The 27,811-nt window shown below is 48.7% G+C and overlaps 1 protein-coding gene and 1 long non-coding RNA gene across 3 annotated transcripts in view; both read left to right on the forward strand.

Annotated features, from left to right (window-relative positions):
* LOC136628105 (uncharacterized) overlaps positions 1 to 27,811 on the forward strand; it is a 304,442-nt gene that overhangs the window by 230,278 nt on the left and 46,353 nt on the right. The gene's annotated exons all lie outside the window — the stretch shown is intronic.
* Positions 26,244 to 27,811, forward strand: part of NDRG2 (NDRG family member 2) — a 41,005-nt gene continuing 39,437 nt past the window's right edge. For both annotated transcript variants that reach the window (XM_066603740.1, XM_066603739.1), the window contains exon 1: positions 26,244 to 26,358. The gene's annotated coding sequence lies outside the window, so the exon portion shown is untranslated. The remainder of the gene's footprint in view (positions 26,359 to 27,811) is intronic.

A 27,811-nucleotide genomic window follows, 5' to 3' on the forward strand; every position in this document is an offset into this window, starting at 1 on the left:
GTTCTCCTGAATGCCGACAGAGCATTTCTTCCTGGTAGCGGGGTTTAAATACCCTGTCTCCAGCAAGCTAATGCTCTGATTGGTTAATCAATTGCTGCGTCAACCAATCAGAGGAGTTGTTATTTTGCTGTAAAACTCAGCATGTAGTTACATCTATCAGAAGCCACTTGTGTGTAGTGGACCTCTTTCTGCTTGTGTAGAGCTTGTTGATCACTAGACGTGTCTACGACGCAATCAAAGAGATTTTGCCAGTTAACAGAGTTACAGAGTTTGAAAGGGGCGCATTATTGAAATACGAGAAGCTGGATGGTCGTATTGATTAATTGCCACCACCTGGGCTGTTCTGACCAGACTGTTATGAGGTGTTGTGACCAGTGGATGCATGAGGGCACACACACAAAGCAATCGGGCTCAGAACGCGCTCAACAGACCACCAGTAGAGAGGATTGTCTGAGCGTCCGAAAGCACAAGCAGCTCCAACTGTTTCATTGCCCACCATCCAGAGACAGGTGGTACCGTCATTACACCCCTGTGTCTATTGAAACCATTTTCAGGCGTTTGGCTAAAGAACATTTGGTCTCACGCCGCCCATTACACGTATTGCCTTTGACACCCACCATCACCTCCATTTGCAGTGGTGTTGTGAATGACAAAACTGGGCTACTATGGAGTGGAACCGGATTGTCTTCTGTGACAAATCCAGGTTTAGTTTGGGTACTGATGATAGCCATGTTTGTGCCTGGAGACCTAGTGATGAGCGCCTCAATCCTGCTGGAGTGGCACACTGTCCCCACTGCTGGTGTGATGGTCTAGGGGGCCATCGTATATAGTCGGTCACCCCTAGTAGTGGTGCGAGGGACAATGACAGCTCAGCGATATGTTCAGGATATCCTGCAGGATAATGCTCGGCCGCACACACAAGGGTGTCACAGGAATGTCTCCACAAAATTGTCACACTTCTGTGGCCGGCGCAGTCTCCAGATTTATCACCAGCAGAACATGTATGAGACCATCTGGAATGCCAACTTCAACAACCTATGAGTTTACATGATCTAGAGGCTCAGTTACAGCAAATGTGGACTGATATGCCACAGGATACCATATGTAACCTATATGCCTCCATGTCTATCCATCCAAGCTAAAAGTGGCCCAACAGGGTACTAGCACTTCCATGTCTGCCCGTATCACATCTTGCATCCAATCTAGAGGCAGTACAACAGGTACTAGAGCTTTCACGACCACACATGCCACATCTTGTATCCAAGCTAAAGGTGGCCCAACAGGGTAATAGAGCCTCCATGCCTGTCCGTATCACATCTTGTATCCAAGCTAGAGGCGGTATAATAGGGTACTAGAGCCTCCCTTCAAGTGTTCAGTTTTCCCCAATACATTATCCTTTTGTTCCGATATTGTAATCACTTATATCAATGTTACAATCACACATAGAAAGTTGCATTCCATTCTGACAACTCCTTCCAGGTGCTTTTTTTTTTTTTTACCAAGCAATGTGATTTTCTCTAAGCGAGAAAATCACATTACTTGGTCCCTTTCAAAAGTGGCTGCAATAGTCTTCTTGTCAAAATGGAAATTTACCCTTGTGAACACTGGTTTATACACTCAAGAATCACTGCATTAAGAATGCCTACTCAATAATGGGTTGATCCACATTTTTGTTTGATTGCGGCTTTCAGACGTTGGGGAACAGATACCATAAAATAGTGAACATACTCCACATTTAACTCGAACCATGCCTGCTACAGCAGCTCCATCAGTTGGTTCACATTTTGCAGATCTCACAGTTCTTTCAAGTATATTCCAAACATGTTCAATGGGCTTACAGTCTGGTGAGTGTAGAGAATGAGCTCCCTAGTGATCGGAGCTCAATAACATGGAGTGTTGTCCTGTTAAAAGATGGCTCTGTGGTCAGGGAAGACTTTCTGAAGATATGGGTGCAGACGGTCAGCTAACACATCTCTGTACCGTTCACCATTCAAGGATTGTGGTAAGATGACTCAGGCTGCCTGTCCACGGGCGTTATTGAATTGCATTCCCTGCTGCGATAATCTGGCTGCGGGGAATGCAATGCACGCTTTACATAGCATTGCTATGGAAAACACCGCCCCTCTGTCCATGGGCGGAGAATCGCTGCGATTCTCCGCTCGCGGTGAGCAATTCTCCGCATGCTGCGAATTGCCGCAATTCTCCATATGCTGCAAATTGCCGCAATTCTCTGCTGACAGCGGAGATCTGTCTGCCGGCTTCTGCTCCCGGACGGCGATTCCCGCAGAGATCTGCCATGGAATACCACAACGCCCGTGGACAGGCAGCCTAAGGGTTCTGGGCCATGCCACAAAACAGCTTCCCAAACTATGACAACACCACCACCGGCCTGTTGAACCTCAACGGTGCACTTATGGTTTATCTTTTAATGCTGTTTACGCCAGATGTGCTCTTAGCCATCCATATGGTGGGCTATTCATTCCAGACAACCTTCTGCCCACTGATGTCTTTCTTAGGGCTAATATCCACGGATGGATTATCACTGCAGAATTCACGGACAGACGCCCACCACGAATTCCGCAGCAATGTCCGTCCAAAGACATGCTGTGTTAAAAGATTCTACAATGCCCATGAGCGGAAATCAACTGCAATTTTCTGCTCGCAGGGGAGAATCGCAGCATGTCCTATTTTGTATGGAAAATCGCACGAAGGGCTTCCATTGCAGTCAATGGACGCCGTCCGTCCTGCAATATTCCGCGCTGTGGGCACAGGGAAGTATCGCAGGAATCTGCGTCACAGCCCAGCGCTGGTGTTTCATGCCCTGCACTGCGTATGTGCGCCGGCTCGTTGGGCGAGATACACGCCGCAGATCCAGAGAGGTGAGTATGGGGTCTCTAGGGGTACCGGGTCTGATTCAACATTTCTCAGTTGGAATCCGACCTGGCTATGGGCATAAGACCTTTGGCCCACAGGAGGCGTTGTTGACGATGACGTGGGGTAATCAGGGGCACCCTTGTCAGTCTTCACCTACTGAACCTCAGTTGACCAAGGTATGCAGCATGGTCAATGTGGCAATGTATCTATCTCCCCCACTGGTGTACTGCTGGACAGTTGGTCCACTATAGCATGTTACTGCTGAGATACCAGACTTACCACCCTACAATCACATGTGGCCTGTCATGGTGTTCTGACTGATGTCTGTACAACCACTCTCTTGATACCATGGTTCAGGAACAGCCAACAACTGGGACTGTTTCAGAAATACTTTGTAGCACACCTCCGGGCCCCAACAATCTGCCGCAGTCAAAGTCATTGATGTCACACCTTTAACTATGACTGCCAAATGTTGACTTCTGCTGCACAGTGGAGAGGTCAGCACATTATCTGACAGCAGATTGTGACACAGCCATCACATGGTACCTAGTTACTGATCACAAGATGCCACGCGCCAGCTGTTCCCAATGCAGTGATCATTTAATGTATATCAGGAAATTGCAGCTGAAAGAGAAGTGGGTTGCCAGGATGTGTTGAGAATTAGATTTTGCCGGATCACCTGCTTCTCACCTTCACTGCCAATCACAAAGAGAGCTATTCACATTAAAGTTATAGATTAGGGAATTACCACAAATATTTTGGGATATATATCCTGCAGTGAGACTGCATGACTACAGTAGAAGTTCTCTGAAGAGGCAGGACATTCAGAGCAGTGCTTGGGTTCCTTTCATTCTAGCAAGCAATGTACACAACCACACCCTTGATATCTTGCAATATGTCAGAAAATATTCAAAGGCAAACCTTCACATTAAAGTGCCACTTCAGTGGAAACACATTTTTCCATTACGGCACCCCTCATCTGATTGTCTGTCACACCCTGGACGCCTACTATGTATATTGCACTCACTTCTATGCAGTGCAGCCTGCTGTCTGATGCTTATCAGGCACTATGTTGACTTGCATAGAATAGCATAGTTGTTACCTTATTCTATACTCCAAATATAACTGAAATGAATAGGAAGCCGATCAAGTGAACACCAAAGTGTTTTACTAATGGTTCCATTTGTTTCTGTCACAATGCTGTTTTCAGCAGCTGTAATGGAACCTCCAGTGTAGTAAAAACGCTGTGGAAAAGCTCCCCAACTGTGATAGGAGTTACTGTGTACACTATGAAGAGCCTGTGTGGTACTGTCCATGCAGTTTTATCACACAATTACCTGACTGAAAAAGTGACTTCTTGAGAGAGCACAATGCAAAGTAAATCCCAGGTCATCACAATGGGAACACATGACCCAGAGGAAGAGAGTCGAGGAGCTTCAGATTGAAAGGAATAACTAAACAAGGTATCCCTAGCATGTGTGTATATATATATATATATATATATATATATATATATATATATATATATATATATATATTGGAGGATAGCTATAAATGAATAGTAAAAAAAATTCACCGTAGTGCCTTTTAAGAATTATTTCTTTAAAAAGTTTACGTGAACCTGTCACCAGGTACTCACGACCGAAACCATGGGCAACATGCACCTGGGACAGGTGTGTACAGTGCTTGTTCTGAAACGCTGCGGTGTTTCAGAATAAACATATTTTGATTGTGAATAGTGCTCCGAGTCATCAGGGTGGCGCAGCAATGGCCTCTCCCTGCCAGGGTCACTTAGAGTGACAGCTCTATACCCAAGCAGGGAGAGAGCTACCAGTCTACATGATGTGGCTGGGAAGAGACTCGGAGCGTCATTCAGAATATGACTTTGAAGTCTGTTTTTAATGAAACACCGCAGTAGATGTACATGGACTCACTGTACATACTTGTCCCAAGTTCATGCTGAACCAGATTCAGGCAGCATGAACCTGGTGACAAGTTCCCTTTACAATGAGTTCACATGCTGTTGATTTGCTGCAGATTCTGTCGATGCAGATTTACAGATTTCACCCTTTCAATTGAATTCAAATTGAAGGCATAAAATCAGTGACCAAATCTGCAGCAAATCCACAATGCATGAACGCACCCCTAAAGTTTTTTTAATGATACCACACACTATGCGACTCAATACGTTCTTCTGGAACATAACTGTCTAAAAGACCCTTCGACTAAATGAAGTTTTTGCTTTAGCTTTTTGAGCCAAAGCCAGGAGTGGATCCAAAGAGATATTGGAAATATAAAGGAAGGATTTATACTTCACCCTGCTGGATCTATTTCTGTCTTTTGCTCAAAAAATTATATAAAAAACTGCATGTCTGATTCCAGTCTGAATGATGTAGAAGTTGTGAGAAGACAGTTGATATAACCTACAAGTTTTTGAGTATGTGGAGCAGAGGTGCAGCTAGGTCTTCCTGCACCCAGGGCAACAATACAGTTTGGTGCCTTCCTACCCCAACCAATTAATTAATTGATGTAACTTAGTAACTTTTTATAATTCATTTTTTTTTCTGCATTGTGGAGGCAGGATCTGGTCATCTGAGGGTAACGCCCCACAGTGCGGCTTTTGGACAGCCGTGATGCAACTGACATATGTGCTGAACAGCATGTTGGCACAGTTTGTAAATTGACTGTTATTGTCTGTGTGGTTTTGCAAGTAAAGGCTCTCGGACCCTGGTGTGAACACTTAGTTTGGGGGCCCTTCTGCACAACCTCTTTTCATGATTGCTGGCAACATTCCATACGTAACTTATCGCCGGGTCTCTTAAGCTATTCACTTGGGGTAAATATAAGTGAAAATCCACATCAGAAATACATTAGATTTCTGACAAACATTTTCATTTGTTAGAGCCGCAGATCCACATGCGGATTTAGCACAGTCAATGGGAAAAATCATTTTCTGACACAGAATCTGTGTTGAGAAGTGACATGTCACTTTTTCTTCCACATGTAGATTTCACGTTTGCCGTATATACTACAGTACAGATTCTTATTAAAACTAGTGGGAGAATTCAGATATTGATTTCACTACAGCTTTAATGTGGAACTGGGGCAGATTCCACTTGAAATCAACAATGGAAAACACCATGTGAACATGGTCTTAAGTGACCCCCTCAGTGTAGCACTCTCTTCCTGCAGAACCAAGGAGAAGAAGTTAGGGGAGGAGGTCAGGAAGATCATGGATGCACACACTGCCATCAGTGTGTGTATCCGGCAGCAACACTGCTGATTGATTACCACCCTGGCTGGTAATCATTTTAATGGTGATCCCGTGTCCCGAAAGTGGAACAAATAACTGTCCCGCCTGGGGAAAGCGGGACACAGGATTCCAAAGCGGGACTGTCCCACCTAAATCGGGACATTTGATCAGCTTACCTAGACTTATGTTCTCCCTCCTTCTCCCACACAGTAATAATCCCCCTTTGTGCCCCTTTGACAGTGATAGTATCCCCCTATGTGCCTTAACTTTGATAATGTCCTCCTTTGTGCCTCACACAGTCTTAGATCTCTCTTATCTGCTCATGAGGATCTTCATTTCCTGCACAGCCCAACATTCACATGTGAATGTTCACAGCATCATCAAAAGTCCCTCAGATTCTCCAGCAGCTCTCCTACACCTGTGACTGGTCACTAGATCATCACATTAGTAGCCCTTCATCCCTAAAGGTATCTCTTGCTCCACTTCCTTGTAGCAAGCAGCTGATTGGCTCCTTTGATTGAACTCTGGTCTGGCGCCCCCCATTGCGCCCGGGGCACATGCCCATCCTCCCCCCCACCCCCACACCCCTTCATATCCAGCTACGTCCCTGGTATGCACATTGGTGCTCCGCTATGGTATGCTTAATGTATCAGTACTTCTCTCTGTGTGAAACTTTACCTTCATAATCAAAAATAAAAATCCCTATACTGATCTGTTCTCATAAGAAGGCACACCTGTTCTTGAGATATACAAGCTTAGCAAGTAAGAGACCCAGAAAAACAACACAGTGATTGAGTATGCTAATGGAATGCTCTGTAGCAAGAAAAAGGCATGAAGTCAGGTGGGGACCTCCAGGAGAAGGCTCAACACAGACATATCTTTGTCCCAGCTTACTCTGTCACTTGCACAGATTCCTTGGCAGAAAGATCTCTGTGTTCTGCCAATGTATCCACTTCATTTAAACATATAGTGCTCGTCTTTCCCTGAACTCTATAATTCCATGTAAATGGCAAGCGATCTGTCCTTTACTGTAATGTTAAAATACAGAAAATTTTGTTGCAAAGTATCCTCTTAAATCTGGTTAATAAAAGAAGACTCTGTTGGTATAAAATGCATTGTGTTACACTGCAAGGACTCCTGGTCCTTTAGGATTATTTTCTTGGCTGTTTTCTAGCTTCCTACATTGAACACTGAAAAACATCTCGTAGGAACATAAGCCTGTGGTAAATGTGCATAATGCTGCCCCCGTTCTTTTCATCTCCACTAAGGATATGTTGCGGTGCAGTACTTGTAGACTGCGCAATCCTCCTTGAAACGTCATCACTTCTGCTCTAACCAAAAGCTGTGACATGAGTCTGACTATAGCCTAATATCAGTATTATTTATCTAGCGCCAGTATATTCTGGTTAACACTGGAGCATCTTTTCTTAGGACTTTGAGTTGCTCAGTTTCTCTGTTATTCCTACTAGAAACTTATGAATAAATTGACAACTGGGTATTAATATCAGAGGGGTGTCGGATTCTGACCCCTGCGTACCTGCCCAATGTCTTCTTCTCTGCACTGTGGATGAGCCGGCTGGCACATCGCTGCACATGCGCAGTGCAGAGAATGACGCTTCCATAGTTGTTTTCTGCTCAAGAGCATGGAAAAGCGTTTTGCATAGCATGTCTCTGGGCAGTATTTGCTGCGGGATCCACAGGCGAACGCTCGCTCTAAATCCCTCAGTGCAAATATGCCCGTGTATATTGGGCCATATGCAGAGTTCTAAGATGCTCCAGAATCACTCTATTATGGGGAAAGCAATTATTGACTAAAACAGACATGTCCGAAGAGCTGACAGATCCTCTGCCAACCAGTGCTCTATCACCGAGAAACATAAGGAACCTACAAGTGGGCATTTAACTTGCCAGGAAACCATTTATATCGTTGAACACAGTGATTAAAATAAACATTCTGTTAAAGGAGTTGGCTATTTTTCACTTTAGCTGCAGGAAAGAACATTTCATTCATGTCCTTACCAAGCAAAGTGCTGTTCTTCACATGTTAAGAGCACCGCACCCTCCTTGAGCAAAGCTTTATGGTTAGAGATGAGCGAGCATACTCGCTAAGGACAATTGTCCTTAGCGAGTATCTCCCCGCTCGGAAGAAAAGGTTCGCCTGCCGGCGCGGGTGACAGGTGAGTTGCGGCAGTCAGCAGGGGGGGCGGGGGGGAGAGAGGGAGAGAGAGATCTCCCCTCCGTTCCTCCCCGCTCTCCCCCGCAGCTCCCTGCCCGCTGCCGGCAGCCAAACCTTTTCTTCCGAGCGGGCAGGTACTCGCTAAGGGCAATGCTCGATCGAGCAATTGCCCTTAGCGTGTATGCTCGCTCATCACTATTTATGGTCCTTTTACATGGGCCAATTCTCATGCCTGAATGTCTCTCCAAACACTCGTTCGCCTGACAATCAGGCTGTGGAAAAGGACCAACGATCAGCAGCGGGCTGATCGGCTGTACCTCTCCACGTGTGAGCAGGCAAGGGTACAGCCAGCCAATGGGGACGAACTATCATAAATGTAATTGTTCATCTGCATAAGCCGACTCTCAGTCCATGTGAAGGAAAATGAAACAAGCGCAAATCAACATGCGTTTCAATCAGTGCTCATTAGACTGGCCAGTCTAAAGCCTCATTCACACGAGCTTATGCGTCTTCACGCTGGCCGCATCAATGAAGAATAGCCGCGATTGAGTCCCGAGCTTAATTAGTATTTTCTCGTCCATTCACATGGAAAAAATACGCAGCAGCGTGGAAATTCTTCAGTTGGCAGAAATCCTTGGATTGACTTTTAATAGCTTGAATAGTGACAGTTGTCTTCTTTTCCGAGCGTTGGACGCAGGTAAACTCCCTCCCATTCCCTTTTTTCCCCCAGCTCCCATAGGAGCCTATGGGAGCTTCCAGCATTTTTCGGTAAAAGATAGGTCAAGACCTATCTTTTCACACAGCGTAAAAACGCTTATGTGAATAATGCCTAAAAGGACCCAAACTCACAACTACCATGGAGCTCCCATCCGTAACATGGCCACTGATGAAGGGGCATGTGATTTGACCCTTCCCGCTATGGTATTCAATAGCACTGCTCATGGCATTAGAAAGTAACACAGGCACAATGTCTTACACCCTATGCTAAATGACTTTCTTACAATCTACATTCACCGATCATCAGTGCGCATGCTACTAGACAGTTTTGCATGACAGCAACCTTTTTATTTGCCAGACCATTGCATTTACATACATTATTTTTGCAGATATTCTATCCAAATTTTTAGCATACCTGAAAATCTATAATTGCAGTCTTGGCATTCTTAAAAGCAGTAAGGGCAAATTTATTTGAACGTGGTTCTGTCCCCTTATGAGGCCAGGATAATCCGTTGCGGGAACCCACATGCGGAATCTGACCTGGTCGTGTGCATTCGGCCGACCTCAGACTAAGTTAGCCATTTCTTTTCAATGATTTTTATTATTAGTAATTTTAATAACATAATATGCGAATATATTTGTAGTTGTGGACATCAGTATTAATTACAAATAGCCTGCATATTAATTTGGCTTGTCCCTGTTGGGACGATGCAGAAAAATATTGCCATTTTGAAACTTTTTCAAATGTACTTTTACGTCATTGTTAGAGGTGTTGTACAGGATTAAACGAACATCCCTGCATTCTTCCAAAAACAGTGCCACACCTATCAGCTATATTATTTTACTAATTAAAACCAGATAGTGTAACACATTGTAATCTGTTTTTATGCTCTGACTGTAGATTTTTATTCTATATTCTATACATGATTACGGGGGCTGCCATCTTGCCTGAATAGTATTGAGGCTACCTACACATGGGTGAGCGGGATATCGGTCCGAGAAACTCAGCCCAATATCATGCTCGCCAATGTTCATGGCGATGAGGGGCGTTTTATGGCAAATACGCCTCCTATCACTTTAGTAAAGTAGTGATCTTCCAGCGTAGCATTCTGGAGCATCGATGTATCGGCAAGTGTTTCCCATTGTTTTCAATGAGTAACCTAACACCGCACTTGTGTGCACATGGCACGCTGTCCGATGTGTTTTACTGTCCCATTAAAAACAATGTGCGATGCTTCCCAAGGAACATGAAAAGATAGGACATGCAGTGATTTCTTTCTCCGCGATGCATCGCTCATATTCGTGCGAGATTTGTGAGTCTTGCAACACACAAATCTCACGCGAGTTAGTCAGCAGTGTGAAACTGGCCTTAGGCTCACTTCACACGGGCGAGTGCGAAATCGGGTCGTAAATCATATGCGATTTGCCCGCGTACGCGAGGCGTTTTTTTTATATCAAAACCGCCTTGCATCACTTCAGGGAAGTAGCGTATCCTCCTGACAGCTGCGGCAGAGGGTCGCGGCATGTCTGCCATTGACTTCAATGGGGAAACCTTGCATCGCACCGCGTGCACCTAGCATGTGGTGCGATGCTGCCACCAGCCCTATTGAAAACAATGGGCGATGTGAGGGCACACCCTAAGATCGGACATGCTACAAAATCACCTTAAGCTGGCTTCACACGGGTGAGCAAATCGCATGAGATTTGTGCGATGCGAGAAGCACAAATCTCACAAAAAAATACAAACCCGATTCTTCTGAATAGAGGATTCGGGAAACAAATTGTGGCAAGTCCTGTCTTCGGGCGTTTTCAATGGTGCCAGCGGAAGCATCACACCGCATGCTAGGTGCACGTGAGTGCGATGTGATGTCTACTATTGGGAGAAACTCTGCGATTTTCTGCCGTGGCTGCCAGCCATAGTGGAGGATCACTACTTGTGATGTAAAGCGGTTTTGACATTAAACACCTCGCATCTGTTGGAAAATCACATGTTGGCATGTGCAATATCAGGCCGTGATCCACAGCTCAATATTGTACTCGCCCGTGTGAAGTTAGCCTGAGGCCTTATTCACACAAGTGTTATATTGCCGTAACTTAGCCGCACAAAAAAACGCGACCATTTGCACGCAAAAATGTCCGACCAAAAAAAATAGCACATAAGAGCGTGATTTCAGTGACCAAAACTTCATCCTGCTGAAAAATATAGGCCTGCCCTATCTTTGGACCAAATAACATTGGCAGCTTCATGGACTCCCATGGGAGCCATCAGGATAGGGACGGGAGGGAGTTTAGCAGCAGCCAGCACTGGCAAACACTGACAGGCGCCTCTTGTGAGGCATTTAAAAGTAATTAGTAGTTCTGCCAACTGAGGGATTTTGGGGTTGCAGCGTAATTTACATGCATTATGCCACAGCTAGCCATGCGAATGGACCCCAAAAAATTGTGAAGAATAGCCGCAACTTGGTCACGGCTATTCTTCGTTGATGCGATTTTCAGCAGAAATGCAGGCAGCATTAAAACACAACGCTCGTGTGAATAAGGTCTTAGAGGTATGTTTTACAGCACAACTCAAGGGCCATAGACACAATGGACAGGAGACTACAAGAGATGAGCGAGCGTACTCGGAAAAGCTCGAGTAATGTGCTTTATCCGAGTATCGCTGTGCTCGTCCCTGAAGATTCGGGTGCCGCTGCGGCTGACAGGTGAGTCGCAGCGGGGAGCAGGGGAGAGCGGGCGGGAGAGAGGGAGAGAAAGATCTTACCTCCGTTCCTCCCCGCTCTCCCCTGCAGCTCCCCGCTCTGTGCCGGCACCCGAATCTTCAGGGACGAGCACAGCGATACTCGGATAAAGCAAATTACTCGAGCGAGTAGTGCTTTTCCGAGTACGCTCGCTCATCTCTAGAGACTACTATAGAAAGGTTTTCTGGACATGCTCTGTGACCAGTGCAGAGGTGACTGTGCAGGGAGAGGGAGGCAGTGAGTTGTGACTATCACCTACAGTGAATGGTGGCACTGCCACCACTCCTCAGCCTTGCCTGTCACAGGGTAGCACCATCCTGCATGCCATACTGTTTCCCTAGTGTCTGCCTATGGGAATTGTGTACATTCTGCTCTCTTAAAGGGCCAACATGTGCTCCCTAAACCTGTCCCCCTCCAATCCCATCCCATTGCTGCACCTGTTATATTAGGCATCCACACCCTAGGGTGGGTGGCTAAGCAATTTGTCTTCTACTGTAATTTGTGCTTCTGTATGCTCTGGTTTTGACTCCTGTCTGACCCTGGACTACTCTAAATGATGTGCTCCCTGACCTAGGTTCTGAATAGTAGACTTAGTTAGGCCTCCTGCACACAGGCAGATTTGCATTGCGAAATCCGGAGCGGGATTCCACCTCCGGATTCTGCAGCAAATCCAGCCCATAGCATGCTATGAGAAAACACGATTTCCTGCCCACAAGTGGAAATTGATTGCGATTTTCTGCTCGCGGGGGAGAGATCGCAGTATGCTGCAATTTTGTGCAGCCTACACACAGCCGGCTTCCATTGAAAGCAATGGAAGCTGTCCATCCCGCGGCCATTCTGCAATCATCATTGCAAAATGGCTGCAGGAGCCGCGTGATCGCCATAGCGACAGTGCGGTGTCCTCCCAACTGCGCATGTGCCAGCCGGCGCTCTGGCCCAGCACATTCGCAGCAGAGGCCATGTCATCGCCATAGTGACGGTGCGGTGACCTCTGTACCGCGCATGTGCCAACCGGCACATTCGCAGCAGAAGAGAAGATGGCGGAGAGGTAAGCTGGGGTCACCGTCTGGGCACCGGGTCCAACTCCGCTGCGGGAATCCCGCATGTGCAGGCGTCCTTAAGGTCCTTGACCTTCTGCTTGGACCTTGTTATTGCTACTGTGCTGCCATCTCTGCCCTTTGCTAAACTTATAGAGAACACCTACTTACACCCTCAGGTACTGCGTCTCAGCCCAGTTCAGCGTCAGCAGTCGCACAACTGGGACTATCTTGACAAGTAACGGCTTGGGGGCAGCAAAGACCATATCCTGCTTGGAGGGGTCAAGAATAAAAACAGTGCTGCCTCATAGAATCATATAACGGTAAAGTTGGAAGGAATCTCCAGGGTCATCGGGTCCAACCCCCTGCTCAGTGCAGGATCACTAAATCATCCTAGACAGATATTTGTCCAGCCTTTGTTTGAAGGCTTCAATTGAAGGAGAACTCACCACCTCCCGTGGTGATAGCCCATAGTCAAACCAGTGTGTGGCAAGGCGAATCGACATCTGCCTGTCTGACAATAGGTGTTACCTGTTATTGTAATCCTGCCTGTGATGATAGTGACATAACTGCTGAAAAGTAGGATTTTTTTCAATATAGAAATGGAAGATTTTAGATACAGTAAATAATCAAAAATTATATAACATAAAAACTTTTAAACAATGGGTCATTTTGTGATGGCACTTTTCCTTTAGGCCTCATGTCCACGGGGAAAATCAGGCCCGCTACGGATTCTCCATGGAGAATCCGCAGCAGGTCCCTCCTGCCCCGCGGACATGAGGGCTGAAAATAGCAATTACTCACCTCTCCGCATGCTCTGGATCTTCCCTTCTTCGCGGCTTGATCTTCTCTCCGTCGCGGCCGGATCTTCTTTCTTCGGCCTGGCGGATGTGCACGGCACGCCGGCTGCGTGCCTCGCGCATGCGCCGGCCAGAAGAAAAAAGATCCAGCCGCGACGGAGAGAAGATCAAGCCACAAAGAAGGGAAGATCGGGAGCAGGTGAGTATATTCTGATTTTAGGTCTCCCGCGGATCCAGACGGCTTCCATTGGCTTCAATAGAAGCCTGCGGGAGGCGTCCCCGCGGGAGACATGCACCTACATGGAACATGTCCATTTTTTTTCATGCTCCATATTTTTTCTAATTCACTTTTATTGACCATCCGCGGGTATTTATCTACCCGCAGGTGGTCAGTGCATCCCCATGGGGTGCGGATCCGCGTGCGGGTGATCCACTGCGGATTTTAATTATTATTTTGCCCATGGACATGAGGCCTTAAACTGAGTTGAGCTGCAGTTCTAGACACAACTCAAGGGCAGATGCAGTGCTGTTTCTGGAACAAAGCAGCCATGTTTTTCTAATCCTATACAACCCCTTTAAGTTGGCTTGTCACCCATACAGAAAATCCTGGACAGCCTGTAAACATAGGGCACTTTTTTTCAAGTGTTCATGTATCCGTGATTTTTCTAGAGGCTTGTGGTGCCTGAGCAGTTATTACAGCAGTTATTATCGGTATTTTACAGCTCACAATAAATGCAGATAATGAGTTTATATCAGTATCTAACCTATAAATTCTATCACTTATCATGATCGTTATCATTCAATACGATTTTGGGCTGTCTGTAAGTTTTGAATGGTATCTGGAAAAAAGAAAAATTCAGTCAATTTAAGTGAAAAATAAATTGCCCCCAAATGCTGGCCATAGCCTTTTAAAAAATTGACCCCCCTCATCCCATCAAGGGTGTCCATAGCCTTTAAGGACAAAAACGGGCAGCATATTTGTCTGACAAATGCCCCTATGTTTCCCGCAATGCACTCCTGTATGTTGAGCAGCTAACAGAAGTTCCGCAGAACTTTGTATGCGGCACTAGATGCGAATATTATGGACATCGGATTGAATAAAGCACCGCTAATGCAAAGTATCTGCAAGGTCACTCAACACTATGTGTAGATATAAGCTGTAAATAAATGAAAGAGGAGTCATTACTGACTACAGCATGAACAAAAGTCGATTCCGAAATATTGATTGTACATGTTTAGGAGTCAATTTTTCGCAAAGCAAATAAATGAAGTTGATGTATATTTTGGCAAGGCTCATACAGCTGAGGCACAAGCCCATGGCTCCTGTATATGGGCCCATGTGATGATGGCAACTGTGCCTGTGCTCTGTGGCGTACACCTAAATAACGTTACCCATCACCTGCCACTTAGGGGGCCTTTCATATGGGGTGAAATCCCGCAGCCAAATCTGCAGGTCTAGCTGGACTTGATACAGAATTGCAGGCAGGTTTTAAGCCATTTTCAATTCCACATCAAAATTTTGGAACAGAATTTACCGCGGCTTGCGTGCGTCATGCCGCCTATTGCATCCCGTGTGAAAATTCGCTTAGGCTGAGTTCTCACAGGGCAGATTCTCCGCGGAAATCCCGCGGTTTGGCTGCAGCAAAAAAACGCGAGATTTCCGCCGGGAGAACCGCTGCTGCAAAACCCGCAGTGGCTTTGAAGCGGCCCGGCCACTCGCTCTTCCGCTGCGGCCGGCGCTCCCATAGAGGAGAGCGCGGCCGCAGCGGAAAAAAAAATGGAATTGCTGCGGTCGGCAAATCCACGCCGTAGCGGCGGCTTCTACCGACTTAGCCGCAGCAGATTTGCCGCCCTGTGTGGACGAGATTTCTGAGAAATCTCATCCACATGGCTGGCTAATCCCAGGATTAGCGGCCGCATGCAAATTTGCCGCGGCGAAATTCCGCATGGAATTTCCGCGGCAAATCCACCCCGTGTGAACCCAGCCTTACAGTACAGCATTGATTTCTTTCTAATGAAACCTAAAGTGTTCATTACATATTTATATTCTAGAAACCGTCCCGTGGAAAGGATACACAGCGTGAATTATTTATATGTCACGTATTCAATCATTCGGGAATAAAAAAAATAGACGGATAAGATTTGCTACATATCTGCATGGGAATGAAGAGGTTGTGTGAGTCCAATGCACTATTTTCAGGGGTCTACAGGTCATCAGAAAAATAATTCTACAAAGGACGTGGCCTAGAGTGTCAGACCTGCGGTAATAAAACTGATAAATAACGCCCGCAATAATGCAGGACTGATTTTCTTCCCAAGGACATACAATTCCCATGAAGCAGACTAACTTCAGATCAATGATTAACTAATGAAATACAAAGAGTGGAAAATATGTGTTCTCTTCATTTTTCAACTAATGACTTCATAAGCAAGGGTGTTTGGCTTTATGATAAACACGTGCTATGTTGCACTTGTACGGTGCCTCGTATTTGAGATCATTCCTTGGAGGATTAACGTTCATGACCAAAGGATTTGCCCAGCTGTAAAGGACTAATGCATATGAACACTGCGGAGAATTCCATAATGTTATTCATAGAGTAAGGGCAAAAACACATGGGAGTACGCACAACTATGCTCACTGCCACGGAGCGTAGTGGCGCATCAACCAGGTTTGGGAGTATATCGGCCGATATACGCTACCATCTGATGCATTGGATTCCAATGCATCAGATCACACAGGCGTATTCCTGTGGTGTAAAAGCGCCCGCCTGGCCTATATAGAGCCGAGTGCTTTTATGCTGGGCAGGAAAGACAGTCCTGGAACTATCTTTCCCGGCCGGAGCACGGCTGCTGCCATAGACTCCTATGGGAGCCGATGACCGCGGCAGGAGACTGCTAAACTCCCTCCCCCTTCTCTCCGCCCGTTGCTGGCTATTTGCAATGAGAGGAGCAGGACGACAAGGGGCGGGAGCTTAGCACACTAGCTCCCACCCCATCCCACCTTCCTCACTTGCCGAGAGACGGCGAGGGAGAGGAAAGGGGGAGACAGTTTAGCAGAACCCGACGGCATTGCAGGCTCGGCGTATATGTGCCAGTCTCGGGCCATCGGGACGGGTGCATAAACATTAGATTTGTGCGTCCGTTCATGCGGTTTTACGTCACTGGCGGGTGAACGTAAAAACGCTGATGCCCGTGTGAAAGAGTCCTAAGGCACTACACGCTACTCTGATTAGGCAGATGACTAATCAGGGTAACATGTAGCTTCTTAGATTACAGATGCACTACCAATGCACAGTGTGTATCAGGTTTAACCCTCAAGGACATGAACTATTTTGGGCCTAGAGACACAACCATTTTTTGGAGATTTTCATCTCCACTTTTCAAAAGCAAAAATTTTTTTTTCTGTCGACATGGCGATGCATAGTGAGCTGTAATTTTTATTTGTACAATTTTTTGGGTGCATTTAATGTATTGTATGACTTTTAGAAATCAATTCTGCCATTTTTTTTAATAGTGTTAATCTTTTAGCATAAGGGCTTATTTACACGAGCGTATATCGGCCGCCGTTTTAACGGCCGGCCTATATATGCTACGATCTGATGCATGGGACATATTCCAATGCATCAGATCACACAGGCGAATTCCCGCGGCGTAAAAGCACCCAGCTGGCCAATATAGCACCAGCCGCTTTTATGCGGGGCAGGAAGGATAGTCCTGGAACTATCTTTCCCGGCCGGAATATGGCTGCTGCCATAGACTCCTATGGGAGAAGGGAGGAGGGAGGGAGTTTAAACTAGCTCCCCTTTCTCTCCCCCTTTCCCCTCCCCTCCAGCTGTTTGCAATGGGAGAGGGCAAAGCTAAGCTCCGCCCTGACCCCTCACATTGCTGCAATGGGTGGCCAGCCGTCAGTCACAGTCAGCTCCTGTTCCGGATAGCGCAGGCTCAGCTTCCATAGGACGAAAACTTATGTCCATTTGTGAGAACTGCTTTCCACCCCGGACGTAAGTTTACGTCCTGTGGCAGAAGCGGGTTAAAAAAGCTCTGTGGCCATCTTGTTTTGTTTGGGGGCAGAAAGTCATTGGAGGCCTCCAGTATGTCCATATTCGTGCAAACCGTCTGGAAAAGCTGGATGACCTTCCCTGTGAAAGCTGGAATAGCATACATATTAGTTGTCCCTAAGAAACAGCATGACGGAAAAGGACAAATGTACTTCTTACGTTTCCTGGTACGTTGGCAATGCCTGTAAGTGTAGGAATCTTCATTATACATTAAAGTGAATGTATGACATACACTGACATGCCAAAAGTCATGGGATAGCACTATGTGATTGGATTATGAAGTGGCGCTACCTCACATGACGGCTTGGTAACGTACACATTCCTATAAAGGAGTGTTATCATGTAAGCGAGACAGGACACTGGCCAACGGGCACATGGTAAGGCAACGTGAGTTATCAGAATTCGAACGAGGCATCATAGTGGGTGCCAGACCGATGGGACATGCAATTCCCGAAGTTGTGTGGGCATTTAACAGTCTTCGAGCCACAGTGCCAGTTGTGTACCGGGAGTATGGCAGTGAAGGCATTACCACCCACGGGTGCTCAATGATCGCGACTGGCTAGAATCGTCATATGAACTCACAAGGGACTCCTGCAGAAATCACATCCACATTCAGTACAGGAGACCCCACATGTATATCCCGCAGGTCAGCGCGGAAGACCCCACATGTATGTCCCGCAGGTCGGTGCAGGAGACCCCGCATGTATATAATGCAGGTCAGTGTAGGAGACCCCACATGTATATCCAGTAGGTCAGTGCAGGAGACCCCACATGTATATCCCGCAGGTCAGCGCGGGAGACCCCTCATGTATAGCCCGCAGGTCAGTGCAGGAGATCCCACATGTATGTCCCGCAGGTCAGTGCAGGAGACCCCACATGTATGTCCCGCAGGTCGGTGCAGGAGACCCCGCATGTATATAACGCAGATCAGTGTAGGAGACCCCGCATGTATATCTCGTAGGTCAGCGCAGGAGACCCCACATGTATATCCAGCAGGTCAGTACAGGAGACCCCACATGTATATTCAGCAGGTCAACGCAGGAGACCCCACATGTATATCCAGCAGGTCAGCGCAGGAGACCCCTCATGTATATCCCGCAGGTCAGTGCAGGAGACCCCTCATGTATATCCCGCAGGTCAGTGCAGGAGACCCTACATGTATATCCCGCAGGTCAGTGCAAGAGAGCCCTCATGTATATCCCGCAGGTCAGTGCAGGAGACCCCGAATGTATATCCTGCAGGTCAGCGCAGGAGACCCCTCATGTATATCCCGCAGGTCAGTGCAGGAGACCCCACATGCACATCCCGCAGGTCAGTGCAGAAGATGCCACATGTATATCCCGCAGGTCAGTGCAGAAGACCCCACATGTATATCCCGCAGGTCAATGCAGGAGACCCCCACATGTATATCCCGCAGGTCAGTGCAGGAGACCCCACATGCACATCCCGCAGGTCAGTGCAGAAGATGCCACATGTATATCCCACAGGTCAGTGCAGAAGACCCCATATGTATATCCCGCAAGTCAATGCAGGAGACCCCCACATGTATATCCCGCAGGTCAGTGCAGGAGACCCCACATGTATATCCCGCAGGTCAGTGCAGGAGACCTGACATGTATATCCTGCAGGTCAGTGCAGGAGACCCCACATGTATATCCCACAGGTCAGTGCAGGAGACCCCACATGTATATCCCACAGGTCAGTGCAGGAGACCCCTCATGTATATCCCGCAGGTCAGTGCAGGAGACCCCACATGTATATCCCACAGGTCAGTGCAGGAGACCCCACATGTATGTCCCGCAGGTCAGTGCAGGAGACCCTACATGTATATCCCGCAGGTCAGTGCAGGAGTACCCACATGTATATCCCACAGGTCAGTGCAGGAGACCCCACATGTATATCCCGCAGGTCAGTGCAGGAGACCCTTCATGTATATCCCGCATGTCAGTGCAGCGTGCGTTAGCTTCCATGGGATATTGGAGCAGAAGACCCACCAGGGTGCCTCTGTCAAAGGGATTCTATGACCAGGATATGAAAAATTAAAAGGCACCATGAATCAATGTGTCACATGGCACACAACATAAACATATCTGTGTAAAGAAGAACAGCGTCTAATAAGTTTAAAAACTCACTTTTAGGCCCAATGTCCACAGGGAAAATAGAATTTTTAAAATCGCGCGGGTCTCCATAATTAAATACTTGTGGATGTCATTTTTCCCAGATCGCACACACAGGAAAACAGCATGCTCCATTTTGTGCAGTTTTCCTGCACAGACGGCTTCCACGGCTTCTATTGAAGCCAATGGAAGCCATCCGCCCCGTGACACAGACGATACTACGTTTGTGCCGCGAGACTGCAGGAAAGCAGGAGTTTAAAAAAAAAGGCGGCACAGCGCATGCACCCTGCACGCCGGCGGCCGAGTGCATCTGCTAGGCAGAAGAAAAAAGATCCGGCCACGATGGGGGAGAGCCCCGCAGCGTCTGGACAGGTGAGTATACTGTATTTTTTGGCCTCATGTCTGCGAGCCGGGTGGAATCCGCTGCAGGATTCTGCGCGGGAAAACCGTGCAGGCCGTGGACATGAGGCCTTAAGCATTGGTGCCCTGTATGCAAAAGAAACCACCTCAAGTCCCTTGAGGTAGGCTGCCATCACCCCTAGCTCACGCCCTCTCCTTTGCTTCTTACGTCCGCTGACGTCAACACAAGTCCTGTACGGCTCTTAAGAGTGCTCCTGCCTGGAGGAGCTGGCACATGCGTCACTGAGGCGGAGGTCTAGACTTCAGTGATGTGGACAGTGCAGAACAAGAAGTGGACCAACCCAAAACAAGTAAAGGAGACAAGTAACTGTATCCTTCATAGGGTATATAGGTTTGACTCTTAAAAGCAGAGAGCTTTTTCTTTCTCCACAAGGCTATCCAGGACTTTGACAGTTCCCTTGCTGAAACCTAGTCTTGTTCTGTATTTCCCAGGTACCAAGTTCCTGCCTCCTAGTCCTGACCCCGCCCTTGTTTCTGATTGCACTTCCTATATGAGCCTAGCCCTGCCACTCCTTCAGTGCATGATTGTTGTGCTCCACCACATTGATCAAGCTCTTCTTCCTCCTGCTAATCTGCAATTGTACCGATATCTACTGCTGCTGACCTCTGGCTTCCATTTGACTATGATTCCATCTCATCCCATTGTACTGCATGCCAATACCTCCTGCTGCTTTCTTCTGGCTTCCATTTGACATCACTTCCGTCTTATTCCATTGTACTGCTTTTCATGACTTCCCAATAACGACTCCCGGTTTCCTTGACTACTCTCCAGTGACCGGCTCGGTTATTACACCTGAGCTCCAATCCAGCATCGGTAAGACTTTATGCAACCTCCATGACCTTCGCAACTTTAGGGTTGGACGTGTGGAAAATAGATACCGGACTAAGTAAAAAGGTTGAGTATTAGGCACATCCCGGGAACATATAAAAGTACACAAGAATTTATTGTATAATCAGCATATATATCAGGACTTGAACCCAGTACCTCCCTGTTGAGCCATCCAGGCCTGTGGACAAATTCCCCTGCATACCCTAGCCTTTTTCCGGTTAGCTCAGTTACTGCCTCCCGGTCCTGGCCCTGCCTCCAATCAGGATTTCCTATGAAAGCCTGCCCCTTCCTCCAGCTACTTGCGAGATTATTGTGCTGTATTGCCTTGATCAAGTGGCATCTCCTAAGCCTACTCCTCTCCTGCAAACCGTGATTATCTGTTACCGATTTCTGGCTTACCTCCTGACTATGTTACCGGCCTCATCGATTGAGACTTACCCGTTGCTGACTCCTGGCTTTCAATCTGACTACTCTCCAGATCTGTGGCTGCTACACCTTAAGCTCCACCTTAGTGTCTGAACCGCTACAATGTATACACCTTTCGAGGCTTGACCTCAGTGACGCTTTGCACATGTGATGGGTCCTTCAAGAGAGCGCTTGGCAGAGCTGCACAGCACAAGCACTGATTAGATATTAGAAAAAAATTTCTGACAGTGAGGGTGATCAATGAGTGCAACAGGTTGCCATGGGAGGTGGTGAGTTCTCCTTCAATGGAAGTCTTCAAACATCTGTCTGGGATGATTTATTGATCCTGCAATGAGCAGGGGGTTGGACCAGATGACCCTGGGGGTCCCTTCCAACTCTACCATTCTATGATTTTATGTCAACAACTAGAGGAGGCAACTAAGTAAAGGAGGGCCCAGCTACTATGCATTATCTGGTGACAGAATTCTTTTAACACCCCAACACCGGACACAGTGCCTGACCTGAGCTCATGAGGTTGCTAACTGGACCCTAAAGGATTGGAAATGTGGTGTGGTCTGATGAGTATGGTACTAATTGTTTTGGGCTGTTAGCAGGATTCTTGTGTGGTGCCAACCCCATGAAGCCATGGACCCCAGTTGTCAACAAGGTACTGCGCAGGCTGGTGGTGGTTTCATACTGGTGTGGGTGTGTTCTCATGGCATGGGTTGGATGCAGTGCCAGCTACATTTCACTGCTTGGTGACATTGACTATAATGGGGTACGCCTACTTTCTGCCCAGCTACCCCGTTTGGGGACGAAAGAAGAAGCGCTGCTTGCTTTTTCTTATGGCTTTTGCAACTGGAACAGGGGAAGTTTCCGAGGCAGATGTGAAACCATCCTTACAGTCACTGATGATGGGGCGGATGAATTGTGTTTCTCTGTGCTTCCTGCTATTTGGGAAATAATAACCCCCTAGATGCCAGTGAATCTTCTCGACTTCTGCTGCCTCCTATTACCAATGTTGCAGGCAGAAAGACATTGGGGAGCCCTGTCTCCTTACTAGTCCCCCAGACGCTGCCTGAATGTGAGCAGCTCTCCAGCCCGGTGATGTATGTATACTACTCAGTGTCACACATGTCCCGGGGCTCTGGTGGTAGTACACAGCTCTCCTGCCCGGTGATGTATGTATACTGCTCAGTGTCACACATGTCTCCGGGCTCTGGTGGTAGTACACAGCTCTCCTGCCCGGTGATGTATGTATACTGCTCAGTGTCACACATGTCTCCGGGCTCTGGTGGTAGTACACAGCTCTCCTGCCCGGTGATGTATGTATACTGCTCAGTGTCACACATGTCCCTGGAGCTCTGGTGGTAGTACACAGCTCTCCTGCCCGGTGATGTATGTATACTGCTCAGTGTCACACATGTCCCGGGGCTCTGGTGGTAGTACACAGCTCTCCTGCCCGGTGATGTATGTATACTGCTCAGTGTCACACATGTCCCCGGGCTCTGGTGGTAGTACACAGCTCTCCTGCCCGGTGATGTATGTATACTGCTCAGTGTCACACATGTCCCCGGGCTCTGGTGGTAGTACACAGCTCTCCTGCCCGGTGATGTATGTATACTGCTCAGTGTCACACATGTCCCGGGGCTCTGGTGGTAGTACACAGCTCTCCTGCCCGGTGATGTATGTATACTGCTCAGTGTCACACATGTCCCTGGAGCTCTGTTGGTAGTACACAGCTCTCCTGCCCGGTGATGTATGTATACTGCTCAGTGTCACACATGTCCCGGGGCTCTGGTGGTAGTACACAGCTCTCCTGCCCGGTGATGTATGTATACTGCTCAGTGTCACACATGTCCCGGGGCTCTGGTGGTAGTACACAGCTCTCCTGCCCGGTGATGTATGTATACTGCTCAGTGTCACACATGTCCCCGGGCTCTGGTGGTAGTACACAGCTCTCCTGCCCGGTGATGTATGTATACTGCTCAGTGTCACACATGTCCCCGGGCTCTGGTGGTAGTACACAGCTCTCCTGCCCGGTGATGTATGTATACTGCTCAGTGTCACACATGTCCCTGGAGCTCTGTTGGTAGTACACAGCTCTACTACACGGTGATGTATGTATACTGCTCAGTGTCACACATGTCCCGGGGCTCTGGTGGTAGTACACAGCTCTCCTGCCCGGTGATGTATGTATACTGCTCAGTGTCACACATGTCCCGGGGCTCTGGTGGTAGTACACAGCTCTCCTGCCCGGTGATGTATGTATACTGCTCAGTGTCACACATGTCCCTGGAGCTCTGTTGGTAGTACACAGCTCTCCTGCCCGGTGATGTATGTATACTGCTCAGTGTCACACATGTCCCAGGGCTCTGGTGGTAGTACACAGCTCTCCTGCCCGGTGATATATGTATACTACTCAGTGTCACACATGTCCCCGGGCTCTGGTGGTAGTACACAGCTCTCCTGCCCGGTGATGTATGTATACTGCTCAGTGTCACACATGTCCCCGGGTTCTGGTGGTAGTACACAGCTCTCCTGCCCGGTGATGTATGTATACTGCTCAGTGTCACACATGTCCCTGGAGCTCTGTTGGTAGTACACAGCTCTCCTGCCCGGTGATGTATGTATACTGCTCAGTGTCACACATGTCCCGGGGCTCTGGTGGTAGTACACAGCTCTCCTGCCCGGTGATATATGTATACTACTCAGTGTCACACATGTCCCCGGGCTCTGGTGGTAGTACACAGCTCTCCTGCCCGGTGATGTATGTATACTGCTCAGTGTCACACATGTCCCCGGGGCTCTGGTGGTAGTACACAGCTCTCCTGCCCGGTGATGTATGTATACTGCTCAGTGTCACACATGTCCCCGGGGCTCTGGTGGTAGTACACAGCTCCACTGCCCGGTGATGTATGTATACTGCTCAGTGTCACACATGTCCCCGGGCTCTGGTGGTAGTACACAGCTCTCCTGCCCGGTGATATATGTATACTGCTCAGTGTCACACATGTCCCCGGGCTCTGGTAGTAGTACACAGCTCTCCTGCCCGGTGATGTATGTATACTGCTCAGTGTCACACATGTCCCCGGGGTTCTGGTGGTAGTACACAGCTCACCTGCCCGGTGATGTATGTATACTGCTCAGTGTCACACATGTCCCCGGGGTTCTGGTGGTAGTACACAGCTCTCCTGCCCGGTGATGTATGTATACTGCCCAGTGTCACACATGTCCCTGGAGCTCTGGTGGTAGTACACAGCTCTCCTGTCTGGTGATGTATGTATACTGCTCAGTGTCACACATGTCCCCGGGCTCTGGTGGTAGTACACAGCTCTCCTGCCCGGTGATGTATGTATACTGCTCAGTGTCACACATGTCCCCGGGCTCTGGTGGTAGTACACAGCTCTCCTGCCCGGTGATGTATGTATACTGCTCAGTGTCACACATGTCCCTGGAGCTCTGTTGGTAGTACACAGCTCTCCTGCCCGGTGATGTATGTATACTGCTCAGTGTCACACATGTCCCGGGGCTCTGGTGGTAGTACACAGCTCTCCTGCCCGGTGATGTATGTATACTGCTCAGTGTCACACATGTCCCCGGGGCTCTGGTGGTAGTACACAGCTCTCCTGCCCGGTGATGTATGTATACTGCTCAGTGTCACACATGTCCCCGGGGCTCTGGTGGTAGTACACAGCTCCCCTGCCCGGTGATGTATGTATACTGCTCAGTGTCACACATGTCCCCGGGCTCTGGTGGTAGTACACAGCTCTCCTGCCCGGTGATATATGTATACTGCTCAGTGTCACACATGTCCCCGAAGCTCTGGGGTTAGTACACAGCTCTCTTGCCCGGTGATGTATGTATACTGCCCAGTGTCACACATGTCCCCGGAGCTCTGGTGGTAGTACACAGCTCTCCTGCCCGGTGATGTATGTATACTGCTCAGTGTCACACATGTCCCCGGGGCTCTGGTGGTAGTACACAGCTCCCCTGCCCGGTGATGTATGTATACTGCTCAGTGTCACACATGTCCCCGGGCTCTGGTGGTAGTACACAGCTCTCCTGCCCGGTGATATATGTATACTGCTCAGTGTCACACATGTCCCCGGGCTCTGGTGGTAGTACACAGCTCTCCTGCCCGGTGATATATGTATACTGCTCAGTGTCACACATGTCCCCGAAGCTCTGGGGTTAGTACACAGCTCTCCTGCCCGGTGATGTATGTATACTGCCCAGTGTTACACATGTCCCCGGAGCTCTGGTGGTAGTACACAGCTCTCCTGCCCGGTGATGTATGTATACTGCTCAGTGTCACACATGTCCCCGGGGCTCTGGTGGTAGTACACAGCTCCCCTGCCCGGTGATGTATGTATACTGCTCAGTGTCACACATGTCCCCGGGCTCTGGTGGTAGTACACAGCTCTCCTGCCCGGTGATATATGTATACTGCTCAGTGTCACACATGTCCCCGAAGCTCTGGGGTTAGTACACAGCTCTCCTGCCCGGTGATGTATGTATACTGCCCAGTGTTACACATGTCCCCGGGGCTCTGGTGGTAGTACACAGCTCTCCTGCCCGGTGATGTATGTATACTACTCAGTGTCACACATGTCCCCGGGCTCTGGTGGTAGTACACAGCTCTCCTGCCCGGTGATGTATGTATACTGCTCAGTGTCACACATGTCCCCGCGGCGCTCCTGTCTCTGCCGATGTGACCAGCAATTGCTCTATATTGGATCGCAGCTCCCGCATGCAGCCGTCTCCCTCTGCAGCAGTCTCTCGGCGGACCTCCCCCCTCAGCCCCTCCCCTAGCCGTCTCTTTCCCGGGGAGGGTCTATGTGTCTTTGTCTGGGTGTCTCGCAGATCCCTCAGACAGCTGCACAGAGAGGACCCAGGAGATTGCTGACAGCGCGGCCGGAGTCCAGATCACAGTGAGTGTCCGCGGGATGTGTGCTGGGGGGCGGCGGGCTTCCATGTCCACTCAGTGTGCCGCTGGTGCTGGGGGCCGCAGCGCGCCCGGTGCTGATGTGTGACAGATGGCCGTGTGACTGCGCTGCTCATTGTGTCCTTGTGTGACATGTCCCCGCGGGGCGCGCTGCCCCCGGCGCAGACTACACGGCGCAGTGCACGAGCTGCAGGACGGCGCACACTGTACACAGCGCCATACAGTAAGATAAACAGCGCTGCTTTCTAAATGCAGAAAGCCACACCCACCCCTGTTCACGTCCATCCCTGGGTAACCACGCCTACATGCCCTAGACACGCCCACAAACGGCCTGACACGTCCTGTGACCCCGCCCATCGCTCATTGTCCCCACGTGTAAAAACAACAACAACAACACGGCCATCCAGCTGTTTGCGGACGCCGTCCTGTGTGTGCGGCCCGGGGCAGTGGGGGGCGGTGTGTGCGGCCCGCGGCAGTGGGGGGCGGTGTGTGCGGCCCGCGGCAGTGGGGGGCGGTGTGTGCGGCCCGGGGCAGTTCTGGGTAGTGGTGGCTGGAAGGGTTACTTGCCAGGTGTTGTATACCACGTAGTTACAGACCCTGCGGACGGCCGTGATGGAACCGTTCCCTGTCATTAGTCAGGCGGACAGGGTTTCCGTTATTTGGAGTATAGATCTGCACAGTGCACTAAGTTAGGCTGCAGTCACATTTGCGGCAGGGGTACTGCTTTCCTGCCCTGTTTGGGGGCAGGGGAATCCCCTGGCTAATTCTTATGATGGAACCGAACTATTGACTATAGTTCAGTTTCCGCTCAACTGTCCAGCGTGTTACCGGAATCTTCCAGTATTTTGTGCCGTAACTGCGACAGAACTCGTCAAATGGACCCCGAAGTGCCGTCTGTCTCACTAACAACGGGGAACGGTTCTATTTATTACTGTGTAACCCCCCAACGGAATACTACAGTGGGGTGAAAACATTGTGGGAACACCTCCTAACGAGGGGCCATGTGTAGTGTATGGCATAGTGGTGAGGGACTGTATACCGTGTATGATGGGGCTATGTGTAGGATATGGCATAGTGGTGAGGGACTGTATACCGTGTATGATGGGGCTATGTGTAGGGTATGGCATAGTGGTGAGGGACTGTATACCGTGTATGATGGGGCTATGTGTAGGATATGGCATAGTGGTGAGGGACTGTATACCGTGTAGGATATGGCATAGTGGTGAGGGACTGTATACCGTGTACGATGGGGCTATGTGTAGGATATGGCATAGTGGTGAGGGACTGTATACCGTGTAGGATATGGCATAGTGGTGAGGGACTGTATACCGTGTACGATGGGGCTATGTGTAGGATATGGCATAGTGGTGAGGGACTGTATACCGTGTACGATGGGGCTATGTGTAGGATATGGCATAGTGGTGAGGGACTGTATACCG

This window comes from Eleutherodactylus coqui, chromosome 5 (assembly GCF_035609145.1).
Source record: "Eleutherodactylus coqui strain aEleCoq1 chromosome 5, aEleCoq1.hap1, whole genome shotgun sequence".
NCBI classification, from domain to species: domain Eukaryota; kingdom Metazoa; phylum Chordata; class Amphibia; order Anura; family Eleutherodactylidae; genus Eleutherodactylus; species Eleutherodactylus coqui.